Source organism: Chamaea fasciata, unplaced genomic scaffold (assembly GCF_029207755.1).
Source record: "Chamaea fasciata isolate MVZ Bird 193981 ecotype frontalis unplaced genomic scaffold, bChaFas1.0.hap1 SCAF_14, whole genome shotgun sequence".
Classification (NCBI taxonomy): Eukaryota; Metazoa; Chordata; class Aves; order Passeriformes; family Sylviidae; genus Chamaea; species Chamaea fasciata.
The window spans coordinates 12,271,329-12,284,926 of NW_027094099.1; the positions used below are offsets into that span (position 1 = coordinate 12,271,329).

The following is a 13,598-nucleotide window of genomic DNA, read 5'->3' on the forward strand; positions in this document are numbered from 1 at the left end:
TCCATAAGAACAGCGTCCTCACTGTGGCTTGGAAAAAAGCCCAGTGCCCTTACACTGTCTCCCAGAAATCCCTTCTGTCTCACACCTCTTTTGTGAAGGCAAAAATCCCCACAACTGTTGAAGAATATCTGTACCCCTTACACTAAACAAAAAATTAATTTTAATCCACAGTCCTAGATTTCAAAAACCAACTGTCCCATTGTAAAACTTGATGCTGCTCAAGGAAACCCAGCAATACCGCAATGCACGTTTTACACTGCATATGCCACCTTGTCTAAGCTCATCAGGCAGAGCTTTCAGGCCACCCAAAAAAAGTTTCAATAAATTCTTCATTTCAGGCCTTGACAGTCTGAGAAATTAAGGTGTCAGAGCTGCAGCTAAGACACAGGTATTAGTCAGAGAAGACTGATATTACAAGCATTCTGATTGTGTAGTGTAGGATCTGAGGCTAAAGACAGAAGGATAAGTAGGTAGCAACTAATCAGGGATTTATTTATATACAGAATGACTAGGTATAAACTTAAGACCATGGGTCACAGTCACATTATGACTCTGCAGAATAACAAGCTAATTCCTGCAGAAACAGAGACCAGAGGCAACAGCCAAAAGTTTCACAGACATCAAGTAAGAGAAAAGCAAATACAGGAATGCAACAAAATCAACCAAGTGACCAAAGTGTGAAATTAGATTTTTTTGTTATACTGGAAAAAAAAAATTAAAGTCAATTACTCCACTGCTACACAGAGAAGTTTACAATCATTTTTAAATGCACTCAAAGCACCAAGTTTGACTGGACTTATTAAGAAGGCAATAAAGTCATGCCCAGCCACCAAACCATTCTACAAATGAAACACTGCTTTATCTCAGCACTAGTCTTAGCCCCTGCATGGTTTGTCACACAAAGCTGACAATTTGTTTGTTATGTAACTAATAATACACTTACCTTGACCTATTGTTACTAATGCTGTCTTCCTCCTCTCCAAGGATACTTTAAACAAACCCCATGGAAATATGTTGATACTCAAAACAATTCTACTGAGCCATTCTGAAGTCTTTTCCCTAAAATTCATTTCAGCAAAGTCCTTCCATGTTGCCACAACTTTTTTCCTCTTCCTTCATATGTTAGTAATCAAATATTTTGGTATCACACAACACTAAAATACTTTTCTTGTCACCTTTCAGCTAGAGACCAACATTTGTTTGATAACTAATTCTAATTAATAACTATAAAACCACTTAAGGACTTGACACTAATATCCAACAGCACGACATACTAGCATGATATTTGGATAACATAATCCCAACATGAGAAGTCTGGTGAAATTCACTAAGAAAACTCTGCTGTATCAGCAACTAAGGCTACCTGATAAGTATCTTACCTGATTCTGAAGGAGCTGAGCCAGAAGAGCAACCTCCAAACCTTTTAGCTTAACACTCACAACCACTTCTTTTGCCCCTGCCTTGATAATGATGCAGATCCCAATACAAGGTCATCCTATTGCACAGAAAACATTCTGGTACATGACAACATTGCACTGCATTAAAGACTTGACTGTATCTGATTTTAGAAAAACATATCAATTCATACAAAATTCATACAGGGAGTAGTAGAGAAACAATTTTATCCTTCTTTGCAGTCTTGGTATCTCCTCTGCCACCCCATCCTTGAAACCAGCACAATCAACAGTTCATTGAATGTTTTCTTGTGGTAATCTAAATTAGAGATAGCCTTCTGTATATCAAACGCACTAATATGTCCAATTTAGGTACAAAATGCTACATTTTTGCCTGAAAAATCAGTGGTTCTCTTGTCCTCAACACGATTTAAAACCTTAAGTGGAAAATACTTGCCTTCCTCATGCAATATTATGCTTCCATCAGCACAATTATATTCCACAGCACACATATGAAAACCATCCAGCCTCCTGCCTTATTCAAACTCATGGTAAAAACTTCAGGTCTTGCTTAAAAAACTCAAGCCATGCAAAATGTTCCAGTGAGCCCAAAAGACCTCACTTCCACCTCAGAAATACCTCTCTTAAGCTCCCATCCCAATTTGATTATCAAGTTTATATTTGCCTCCCTAATCCTTCACATAGATAAAGATGCATTAGCATCACGAATTACAGGACACACACTGGTGCAGTGCTGCCTTAAACCCTGGGCTAGTTAACTGCTGGGGTGGCTGCCAGGGCCTGCCAAGGCAGTCACACTGTTTAGAGTTTAGTTCTCCAGATACAGGATTATTACGTTTCAGACTGACAAATACCATATCCTGAAGGTTGGAGTTCTGTGACACAAATACATCCTGGCAGGGCAGAACAGCTGAGCAGGGGTGGTCTTCAGCACAGAGACAGTCTGAGCTCCTGCAAGACTGCTGAGGCATTAAGGTAAAGGAAAAACTGTGGGTTGAATAAAACTGCTTCTTAAAAAGGAGCTATTTTTAGGAAATACTCAAATGAGTTTGTTCATTTATCTAATACTCAAAATACTGTCTTAAGTTGCTCTAAATGGAGCAGAAGATGGATCAGGTTAGGATTTAACTCAGTTTATCTCTTAATGAATAATTTAATAGCCAAAAAGTTACTTCTCAAACGAAAAAACCGTCCAGTCTCAAACTGGAGAAAGAGCAAAAAAACTCCAATATGATTGAGGAGAAACAGTTTTTGCACTGTCAAAGTTTTGTTTTAGCTCATCTCTGTTTAGCTCAAAAGCCCTATAAACACACTTGGAAGAAGGGATCTGTTAAAAATATATCACCCCACCCCTTCAATTAAGGGCTGAGAAGCTTATGACACATCTGAGAGATCCAACAAGAACAGGGAAGAAAGACTTAATGTTCCTGATACTTCTAAAGGTTAAAAAAAAAAAAAAAGAAGCAGGTTTAAAAACCCCAAAGATGTTTCATGCCTCTGTTAAATGCATTTTAAACCAATAACAGATCCCAACTATTTTTATTCCTTTGTAGGTCACGTGTAATTAACTGCTGATTTTCACAAAACCTTATTACAGTGTAAACATCACTGGGCAGATGATCCGCCCCACCCAGAGGCAGCTCCACACCACAAGAGGATACACAACTATCTCCTGAGGAGCCCCTGTATCAGCAGGAGAGGGCTGCTCCTGGGCACCAATCTGCCCTGCAACAGCTCCCCTGTGCTGATCACACCTCCTCAGCTCACCCCTTTCCTAGAAACTGCAAGAGAACCAGTTACAGCCCAAACCTCAGAGCTAAAACCAAGGGCAGGTGTCCCTTTTTGGGTATGGCTGATCCAGGATGACATTATTCTTCTCCCTGTGGCAGAGAGGGCTCAAAAAGGGGATCCAAAGCCCACATTCCTGGTTGCAGGGTGAACATCAGCCCTCCCTAAGGCTCAGGAGTATTTTACAGAGGTTAGCCCACAGCAGGCACACAGCCTGCTCCAAGGAGCACTGAGCAGAACCAGAGTCACCATCCCACCTCACACCGGGCAGTGCCACCAGCAGTCAGTGCACTGTAGGGCACAGATGTGCTTTGTCTCAAAGAGGGGAGATAAAATTTGGTCCTGCATTTTGTACACAGGGCTACAGTGGATTTTAAGAATCTCTTATTCACATCAGAGATGTATATTCCATGCTGGCACAAGAAGCAGACACATAAATCCCACAGCACACAACACATTCACAGTGTTTAAGATCCGCAGATGGAGCATGTGCAGGAGAAGGTTTTATGAACAAGAAATGCTGGAACAACCAATCATTGTGCGGGGACAACACGGGTCCTGCCAGCAACGGCTTTGAAAGCAGGCAAGAAACATTTGCTGTAGCCTGAATACAGAAGTTGTACAGCTGTGCCAGCAAAGTGCTATGTTTATCCTTTAGGGCAGATTTGCTTTCTACAAACAGCCTGCATTAGAACTGTATACATGTGGCAGGAGAGTTGAGCATTTCACTCCTGTGTTGAATAAATCAGCAAAACTGGTCCCAGATAATACATCTTTTCTAACTAAGTTGGGGGACAGAGGGTACCCAACAAACATGGCTGCTCAGTGATCCAGCAACAGGAACCAAGTCGCCTCATGTATTCAGCTTTTATCTTGTTCTAAGACAAATCAGCTTTTGGCTAAATGTAGTATTTAATAGCACACAAATACTTTCATTGGCTTCCTTCAGTTTCAGCAATTCTAATGCACATACTCATGAGTTAAAAGAAATTCCAGCTAACTCGAGTATTCTTCTTGTCCTCACCTCATACTCCAGATCTAGCCACTCAGCCTTAGGCCTAGCATCACATGGAAGTTAAGACATTAATATCCAGGTATTTAAACACTTAGGTATCCTGGTCTTACACCCAGCACAGGAAACCTATCTTGTTATCTTTAACTCTCAACTAAAAGACCATATATAGTCACTGCCCATTCTAAAATAGTACTTTCAGGGTTTAAATACCATTTAAAAATGGCATAAACTGATAAGGACAGCAAGAGAGAATTAGTAATTCAGACCTACAAGCCACTGGCCCACAGCAAGACACCAGTGTGTCAAGACACTGATATACATACATAAAAACAATCTACACCCAGTATTTTGGGAGAAAACAGGATGGCTAAATGTAAAACTGAAAGAATTATGTATGCTTTCAAAATAACACTTGTTTACATTCAGTAAAGGTCTAAGCACTTGCTTTCCACAGTCATTTGAAAGAATGTTGCTCAATTTTTTACATCCATTCTTCTATCACCATGACTAATCATTCAAAACCCATCAAACTTCTTAGACTCAACAAGTACAAGGGACATGAGTATTTATTTCCAATTCCCAGGAGCAGCTGTGTATCAACCCAAGTTATTTTATAAAAATAGGAAATATTTAGGGAAGTAAGAAAATAATTTCCCAATCTGAAAGCCTTGTTCTCTATGTGGCCTCAGCTAATACAGAAAGGGTGACAATTAAAAGAAAGTCTTCATTCTCATTAGAACCCCCCCATTTCCTGCCTCACCACTTCCTGCTCTCCTCTCTCTCACCCTATCCCATGCCACCCATGGTAATTCATACTTTTCCTGTTCCTGAAGCCCTTTCAGATACACAAAGTATCACTAAAAATACTATATTTGGTATAACCGGTACAGAAACTGAAAATAATCTTCCCTCACATAAAACACCTGCTACCATTAGGCAATACAGGTTTCCAAAGAGATTCAGATCAATTCCAAAGGAAAAACAAATCCTGCCCCCCCACCCCGTTTTTTCCCTTGGCTGGAAGGGTAATAGCTGCAACACAGAGCAGTAACACTTAATTTTTCCTGCCTGTTTGTCATCAGAGCTCTTACAGACTCAGACACCCGACAAAACTGATTAAAATCGAGAAGAAAACCTGCCATGTTTTACATAGTTTTTACATATCTTTGTTCTAAATGCTAAAGACCTGCGAGACATTCTTCTCATCAAGAACAAACACACAGACAACAGCACAGCAGCCTTCAGTGATACAACAAAGGACAATTTAAGACAAATGACTTGGAGCAAATGCTATCACTGAATAATCCCACAGCAGCTGTCATAACTAGTTACCTCCAATCTCATCAGAATCAGGGCAGTTAGAGTTAAAATTGAGCTCTCTTCCTGTAACATTGTGTAACTCCAAAACAGCAGCATTATCCTCGCTATTTTAGAATTAACATTTCTCCATGAGATAACGTGGAACCGCTCGATTCCTCCACGCCAGAACACCCGGTGCAAGCCGAGAGATGACAAAAGAAACTCGGTCAAGTTTGAGCCTCTCAACACCTTATTTCCTGTCTAAAGAGCCCTTTTGTTCTGCTTCCCTGCATAAATGTTAATATCCTGCCATCATTAGAGAGCGAAACGACGAAGGAAAGCCCCCACGCACATGAACTCCACTGCCCCGGAGGGCGGAACGACGCCACACGACGCGATTAGAACCGCAAAATTCCTACCAACACGATCTCCACAATTTTCTGTTCGCTTCACCCCAGATTAACTTCACTTGGAGCTGCACTTCGGCGCAACCTACCCTGGGCACAAGGCCCGCCCTCCCGCTCCTATTGGCCGAGGCAGCGGAGGCCGGCCCCTCCGGCCGGGCCGCGGCCGCTGATTGGCGGAGCGGGCCGTCCGTCGCGTAAAGAACTTTTCCTCGCTAGCAGGTTAGGCTGGGCGGGCTCGGGCACCCCGGCCGCGCGCTCTTAAAGGGCCCGTGCCCCGCTCCCGCCGTGACAAACCCGAGCCGCGAGCGGGCGCACCCCGGGACTGATGCCCGGGATGGATCCCGGTCCCCGCGGGCCGCCCACCCCTCCCGGCACCTCGCTCTCGAACGGGGGGAAGAGAGGATAACACCCGAGCAGGCTGGGAACGCTTCTTCCGCGGCAATTATACAACTGCCGCTTGCTCCACTTAGGGAATAAAATTAGCTGTGGGTTCGGAGCCCATCCGCGCTTTAAGGGTGACTGGAGTTACCCTGGGAAGCCGAGCACACTATATAAATTAGTAACCCCGGCTAAAAATACACCGGGTCGCCGGTTCCAAAGACTTCCACCCATTTAAAGCATGAGTCAGCAGGAGCTCCGCAGGAAGTGACTGTCTCCATCCCACAAGGTACCACGGCTTCTGCCAGAAACTTTTTGTGCTTATTCAGGCTTCACTTGACTGAACAAATTTGCAAGATCCTGGTCACGTTATGACAACAGCGTTTCTCACGGCACAGCCTCCTCGCACCACCACCCAACAACCTGTCTTTTAGATTAAAAGTGGTTCTTTTTCCTTCGTGCAAACACAGATGTGGTTCCCTACGCATCTATCCAGGGAAAAGATGAGCAAAAACTAAACACGACTTAACAAGTACTTCACAAGTGCAGATACGACACCTGGTTCAAGACGAACCTTGCCCCATTCCTAACAAGCAACACAGGGAAGAACCAGAACACACTCAGTGTTCCTTCCTGCACCCACAAGTATCATAGTTACACAAGACTTATCTGGGTAGCAAGCTTGCCTTACATAAAACATTTTCACGTGTTTAGTGTAAAGTAACTAAAAATATTAAGCTAGAGGAAGATAAAGCACTTGTCAGCACAGGCACATTTGGGTTGTTTTGTCGTATGTGAAGGCAGAGAGGAAAAACTTGCTTCTGGTTCTTGTCACCTTTCCCAGCGCTGGAACTGTCTGCCTTCCCTTACTTCATCCACTAAGATCAGGGAAGTTTTAACTTCCCTAATACAGATTAATAAAGTCCAAGGCAGTCCAGCCCATTGCTTTACTGCAAATACTACACAACATCAAGAAAATATCTACAGCCAAGTGCTCCCTTGAGCTGTGATACACCAAAAAGAGTATAAAAAAACAACTTCAGGAAGGACACTTGCTTCTGCTAAAATGATGAAATAGCACATTTTGTGTTACCTATTTTAAAGCAACCTACCACGCCACAAATTCAAGTATGACTGGAGAGCAGCAATTGGTTGTAAGTTGATATGTATGAAACACTACAAGAACAGAATTGACAATATTCACAAAACTTCCCCCACAATACCTAAAATATAAACTGAAAAAACCAGACCTTAATCTTTGCATCTGAATTCAGTGTCCTGTGAGAGCCAGCACTGCTGGAAGCTGATCTGAGGTCCCCTGAGGATAACTCATACTCGCATGACACTTTTTTTGACCAACCCTTATCTAAGCAATCAAAACCAAGAGCACAGTTCACGCAAACAAAACAGACCAGTAAAGTGTCCCTCAAGTATCTCAGTAACCAATGGAAAGCTTCAATTTAGAGCACATTAACTTTAGGCCCATAAAAACAGCAGCACAAGACACAAATCGTATCAACCAAACTGCCAAGTGCTAGAAGACAGGACAACCCAGTAGTAAACATTGTTGCTGGGGTACTTCATAAAGAAGAGGGCGAAACAAACCCAAACAAAATACACTGCTCCAAAAGTCTCCAGCTCTATTTGCTACCACAGCAGCCTCACCACCTTGTAATGGCAATGAAAAATAATTTTTATCATCAAACATCCCACACTTCAGCCTGTGCTTCTGTCACACAGGCAACTAGCAACTCTTATCACTACAGGGGAGATGTTCCATCCCTTTTCCTCCCCACCTCTTCCCCCCACAGGCCCTGCAGTCTGGCCAACTCCTGAAACCAGCTCTGGTGCTAATCAGCCCCTTCCACCTGCCTTGACTCTCCTGAGCTGGCAGAAGTTTGGCCAGCCTCTGATGAGCAAGAGCATGGCTTACCCAGAGCAGGAGGATGGCAAAGCAAACTCTCCTCTGCTCAGCACTGGCCTCCCAGATTTGTTTACCCATCTCATTTAAAACCAAAACACACACACACCATAACTGTCCTAACAAGAAAGCCCCAAGGGTAATTTGCTATCCTCATAAAAGTGAGGATCCCCACATTGTCTGTGAAGTGGGGCATCCAGACTAGATTCATGGTTGACCCTAGGTCACTGGACTAGAAATCACAGGTAAACACATGTGTATCTAAATGTTGGGAATCCATGCATTAAAAAATTGCTATTCAAGTCATTATCCCATGCTGAAGGAAATGTAGTGAAACTAGATTTAAAAGCCTAACTTTTAGCCTCAGTTTATGTGAAAAGCCATCTATTTTCCCTCTACACACACATGCATTCTGGAAAAATGGCACAGGCACATTTTAAGGTTCAGGAACAAGTTAAGCCTTTGCTACTCTTATAATATCTGTAGCAATGCAGAAGAAAAAAAAAAAAAAACACCCCAAAAAAGCAGATTGCAGCTGCAAGAACACTAAGCAGGAAAGCTTTCACAGCAGTGTTAAAAAAAAAAATCAGTTTGCTGCCACCCAACTTTGCACTTGGACAGTAAGAGCACCTGACTCTCATTTGACTATGATAATCATGGAACAGCTAAAAGGCCACTTATTCTGTAATCTTACACATGCATAAGACAGCGAGTTTGGGAGACTTGACAGCTCAAGAGATGAGGAACAGAGCCTCCCATCTGTAAGTCACCAGTTCAAACAGAGACAAGAATAGTAGTGATCAAAAGCCACATGTGATGGCTGTTCAGGGATTAGATGAAGAGATGGTTACTCAGTGTCCAGGTCCCAGCAGATCAGTGTGAACCACAAGAGCTTTCTTCACTATTTTGCACCTGGTTTCAGTCCTGAATCCATTACACCTCCTGGATTCTGTACATGTTAATAAGTAGCAAAGAAACCGATCTGCTGCACACACACACTGAACTGGCATTGGAGAACAGGACTTTACCCTCTGGTTGTCAATGATGTCTACAGTACAGCATGTGCTAATTTTTATATTTATTATTATTATAGTTCAGACTTTAGGCTTTTCTTATTACTAGAGACTATTTTCAAAGTAATATTTAGCTTACCATGCCTTTCATACCCTCAGATGCTGTTCATAAACAATACTTCCCAAACTTGCTGTGTATTTCTGAAAATATATCAATTCTAAAAGTACATTAGCATAAGAATTTCAGAACTTTAGCATTGAAGAAATGACTCTGAGACAGTATTATTAAATTTTTTATCAAACCTAAAAACCACATTATTTCATGAGTGCCATACCTACATAAAGTCAGAGGGGAAAAACCCCTATGTGAAGAAATGAGCATTTCCTTTTCATATTATGCATTCTTCAATACACCAGTGTGTAATCTCTGCAAAGTCTACTAGCAGTAGCTCCTTTCCAGGCTGAGTTTAGTTTTGAAAGTCTGCAAAAGTACCTGGAATTTCCAGGCTGGATAAGGAAGATGAAAACAAGTTCAGAGTGTATGTTGACTGAAGCTCCCCAGAGCTTGGGTTCATTGTCCTGCTTCAAACACCACTACCAAAAACAATCTTCCACAGAAGCCCAACAATACACAGTTCATAGTTCTTAGCAGCACATTACTTCCCGAGAATGAAATTGCTGATGAAAAGCCAAGATCCTAGAAACCTAGCAGGAAACTTATCCTTAGCTGCAACTAAGGAGGCCCTCACACACAAAGAATTCAACTTGCTATTCCAGGAGTTTCAAGAGAACAACATACCAGACTGATGAGATTTCAGTAATCTTGAACTTCTGAGATTCCTCTTGCTGCTTTCAATCCCAGCTGTACTACAGCACTGCAATAAGCAGATCTGGAAATAACAGAGAGGTGCATGTGGTAAATACTGAGAGGTCTGCTCAGCTGTCTGGATAGCAGCAGGGACACACCACACACACATTCCCCTGGATGTTTCAGCAGCTATCTCAAACCACTCAAAGCTAGCTGACCTGGGATATTATAAAAGTTCCAGCAGGTTAAATCCCATCTTTTTCTATACAGGGAATAAGCCCTAACAGAGTAATTTGACCCAGCCCTGTAAAGCTGGACATTCCTAACAGGTCTCAGTTTCTCAGCAGCTGCCATGTTGGTTTGTTTTGGGGTGGCTGCTGGGGTTTTTCTGGGGGTGTGTTATTTGGTTGGGTGTTTTTTTTTTTTGTTTTTTGTTTTTTTTCTTTTTTTTTTTTTTTTAAATGAGAACACAGAATTGTATCTTGTACAGCTGCACAACCAAGGTTTCTGGTGACAGAGGGCTACATCACTTGCTTCAGCCAAAGTCCTTGAAAAAGGATCCAGACATTTCAAAAGACACTTCCTTGATATCAGGTATCTCTTGGGTGGAGCAAAAATAAGTATACTACACTTTCCAGTGAACTCAGCATAGTCCAAGAGCATTTATATGTAATATATAATGATCTTTGTAGGTCAAATGATGTATTTTGAATACAAGTAACAGCCCCTTCAATATTAAAAAAAAAAAGCTGCATAGCAATTAACTGCCAAGAAAATGGAGCCAGAAGTTTGTATACTTCTAATTTTCTCAGAAATCAGACTGATTAATATAGCTGTTACAAAACGACACACTTTCACAGAAACAGGGATTACCTTTATCTGTAACCATAGCAACTTTTCAGTAGTTTGTGTTAATGCTACTCTGTCTCTGATAACTTGCCACTATCTCTTTCAAGCTATTTGAGAGGTTTTGAAGGTGCCATCTGAGACCATGAAGCAACAAGAAGTTGAAATGCAAACTTACATTCTTCACACTCCTGTAAGTATACTATGTCATGTACAACGTTAATTTTTGCCATAAATTCATGATTAGTCAAGAAGTTAAACAGTAACAGATTAAAATAAATTTAACATGATTCACAGGTTTTTAAGACAAACATTTTAAGAGGTATTCTATGAAATATATACAGGAGACAGTTTTCCCAGTAATGAAGAATATTTTCTTCTCTATCTGCAAAGTAATAAACCCAAGGAATTATGCCACTGACATGTCAGAGACTTTGTTATTCAGTATCATAAGGAACAAAACCCCTCCCATTCTACATTTATTTTGGCCTGAACAAATACAGGACAGATCCAAAAAGAGCCAGTCCCCTAGTTCTAAGTTTGGTGACAGTAAAGAACAGGTGTAGGTACCTCAGCAGTACAAAAACAAATCAGATAAAATTCAAAAAGCAAAGCTGTAAAAGTTAGAGGACAGACAAGAAGAGTCAAAGGAAGGAACTGACATATTTACTTCCTCAATTGTTGACTTACCATCATGCATAGTTCAGAAGAGGATTAGCACTGTGTGCAAAAAAATTATTTAAGACAACACAAGACAAACAAAAACATTTACTTGTAAGTAGGAGGAAGAAGAGAATAATTTCTTCTTTATGTTTCTTTTCACTGCAGTTCACAGGGCAGCTTACCAAGCTGTGCCCTTCTCTTTTGAGTGTAGAGTTTGGCACAGTTCAGATGTGAGCACAGAACCTTAGAAGAGTGAAAAGAAACTCGGCACGCTCTTTGCTCCCTGTAGCTCTTATGCAATGACACCTATTATAGGACAAGCCTGGACAAACACTCGGGAATGGACTTCAGAACACAACGGTGCACTTGAAGTCAATCCATGCAGGGGGTGAAGTAACTGCCATGGTTTTGCTGAATGGCTCCACATTACACCAGCACATATGATGGAAGCTTCTGTATTCCGTTGTTGCTACTGTTGTTATTAGCAGTAAGGTAACTGCCCTTCTTATTTTCTAAGGTTACCCAATCCTAACATCCTGTGGAAACACGAGTGGATGTTCACACCCCTTATCTATCACTCCAGGCTTTTGGCAAAGCCTAGGAGGCAAGTTGGGTTAAATCTCACAGGGTTCCTGGGCGAACACCAAAACAACAACAACAACTTTTCACGAAGCAAAACGCCAAAGCACGACAGACTTGGCAAGCGCTAACCTTTGGTTTAACCAGAAGAGCGGATCAACACAAAGTGCATGTTGATTGCCGAGCAGCCCAGCCAAACCCCTGCACTGGGCTCACCGAGGGGCAGCGGGGCCCGGCGCGGGGTGCGGAGCCCTGAGGCCGGCAGGGCACGGCCGCCGCTCCCCAAACGCCGCGGTCCGTGAGGAGGGCGCGGGCCCGGCGCTGGCGGCGGGCCGGCTCTGCCTCTCCCTTCCACCCAAGGACACGAGTACAAACACCTCTGCCCCGGGATGGCTCCTGCGCACGCAGCCGCCCGCCGGGGGGTGGGGAGAGAAGGACGGAACCACCAAAAAAGGCAGAGAAACAGCCGCGGGCCCCGCGCCCGCCGTCGCCCCGGAGCCCCCTCGCCCGCTACGTGCGGGGGTCGGGGGTACGAAGGGGAGACCCTCCCCACAGCCCCTCAGCCGCTCCTCGGGGTCGGTGGGCGGGCGGTTGCCGTCCCCCCGCCCCGTGGTGGTGCGGAGCCGCGGCCGCAGCCCCGGCCCGGCCGCCCCGGCCCCGCCACGCTCCCTCCTCACCTGCGCCGGGCCCGCCTCGCCCGCCGGCCCCGCTCGCTCCTCACCAAACTTTTTTTTCCCCTTTCTCCGTGTTTCGTTGCCCTCAGAGTGACGCGGGCGGGCGCTGATTGGCGGAGCCCAGCAAGGGAGGCCGCGGGGAGCGGGAGGCGGCGCCACGGCCCGCGGGTAATTATTACACGGCGACGGCGGCGACGTGAACCACCGAATACTATTTAAAGAGACAGCGGCCCGTCCCACAATCCCCCCCCGCCGCCCGCAGGGGTGACCTGAGGCGAACGCGGCGGCGGGAGGGCGAGCGGGCAGCGGCTGCTGGGGCGGCGGTGCCGTCCGCCCTTCTGCCCCACAAGTAAATTCATTTTGCTGTAAAATACCCGTGGATGCGCCTGCCTGCCGCCCCCTCTGCCCTTCAGGTCCGTGAAGGGGGAGGGCTCTCCTTGCGGGGTTTCCTGTGGGGCTCAATCCCTCACAGCCCCCTCGCCTGCTGTGCCCTGTGGGAAGGCAGCGGTGGGCTTGGAGTCTCGTTATCTGTAATGTCTTCTGCTTGTTTGTGTCTTCTTCTCTCCCTGTGGGGCTCTGAGACAACCCACTACAGCTTCTTTACATGCACACCATTTCCACCACACACACGATATATATGGATATATTTACTTGTTTGTTCCTTCGTTTTCAATACACTCTCCCCACTTGTCACAGCCTGCTGTAGCCCATACCATGCAGGGAGGTTTCAAAGGTGGATGATGGGTGACTCGATGGCTTGAAGCAGATAGGGAGTACAGGATTCCAGGGACA

The 13,598-nt window shown here is 44.1% G+C and overlaps 1 protein-coding gene across 3 annotated transcripts in view; it reads right to left on the reverse strand.

Moving 5' to 3' along the window:
- The window catches only part of ZFAND6 (zinc finger AN1-type containing 6), a 36,357-nt gene extending 23,413 nt beyond the window's left edge, over nt 1-12,944 (reverse strand). Inside the window, exons 1-2 of one of the 3 annotated variants that reach the window (XM_066195962.1) lie at nt 12,810-12,899; nt 10,036-10,126 (exon numbers count right to left, since the gene is read on the reverse strand). The gene's annotated coding sequence lies outside the window, so the exon portion shown is untranslated. Of the gene's footprint in view, nt 1-5,936; nt 6,014-10,035; nt 10,127-12,809 lie in introns of those variants that run through there. The other 2 variants (XM_066195964.1, XM_066195963.1) reach the window with 2 other exon arrangements.
- Nucleotides 12,945-13,598: the final 654 nt, after the last annotated feature.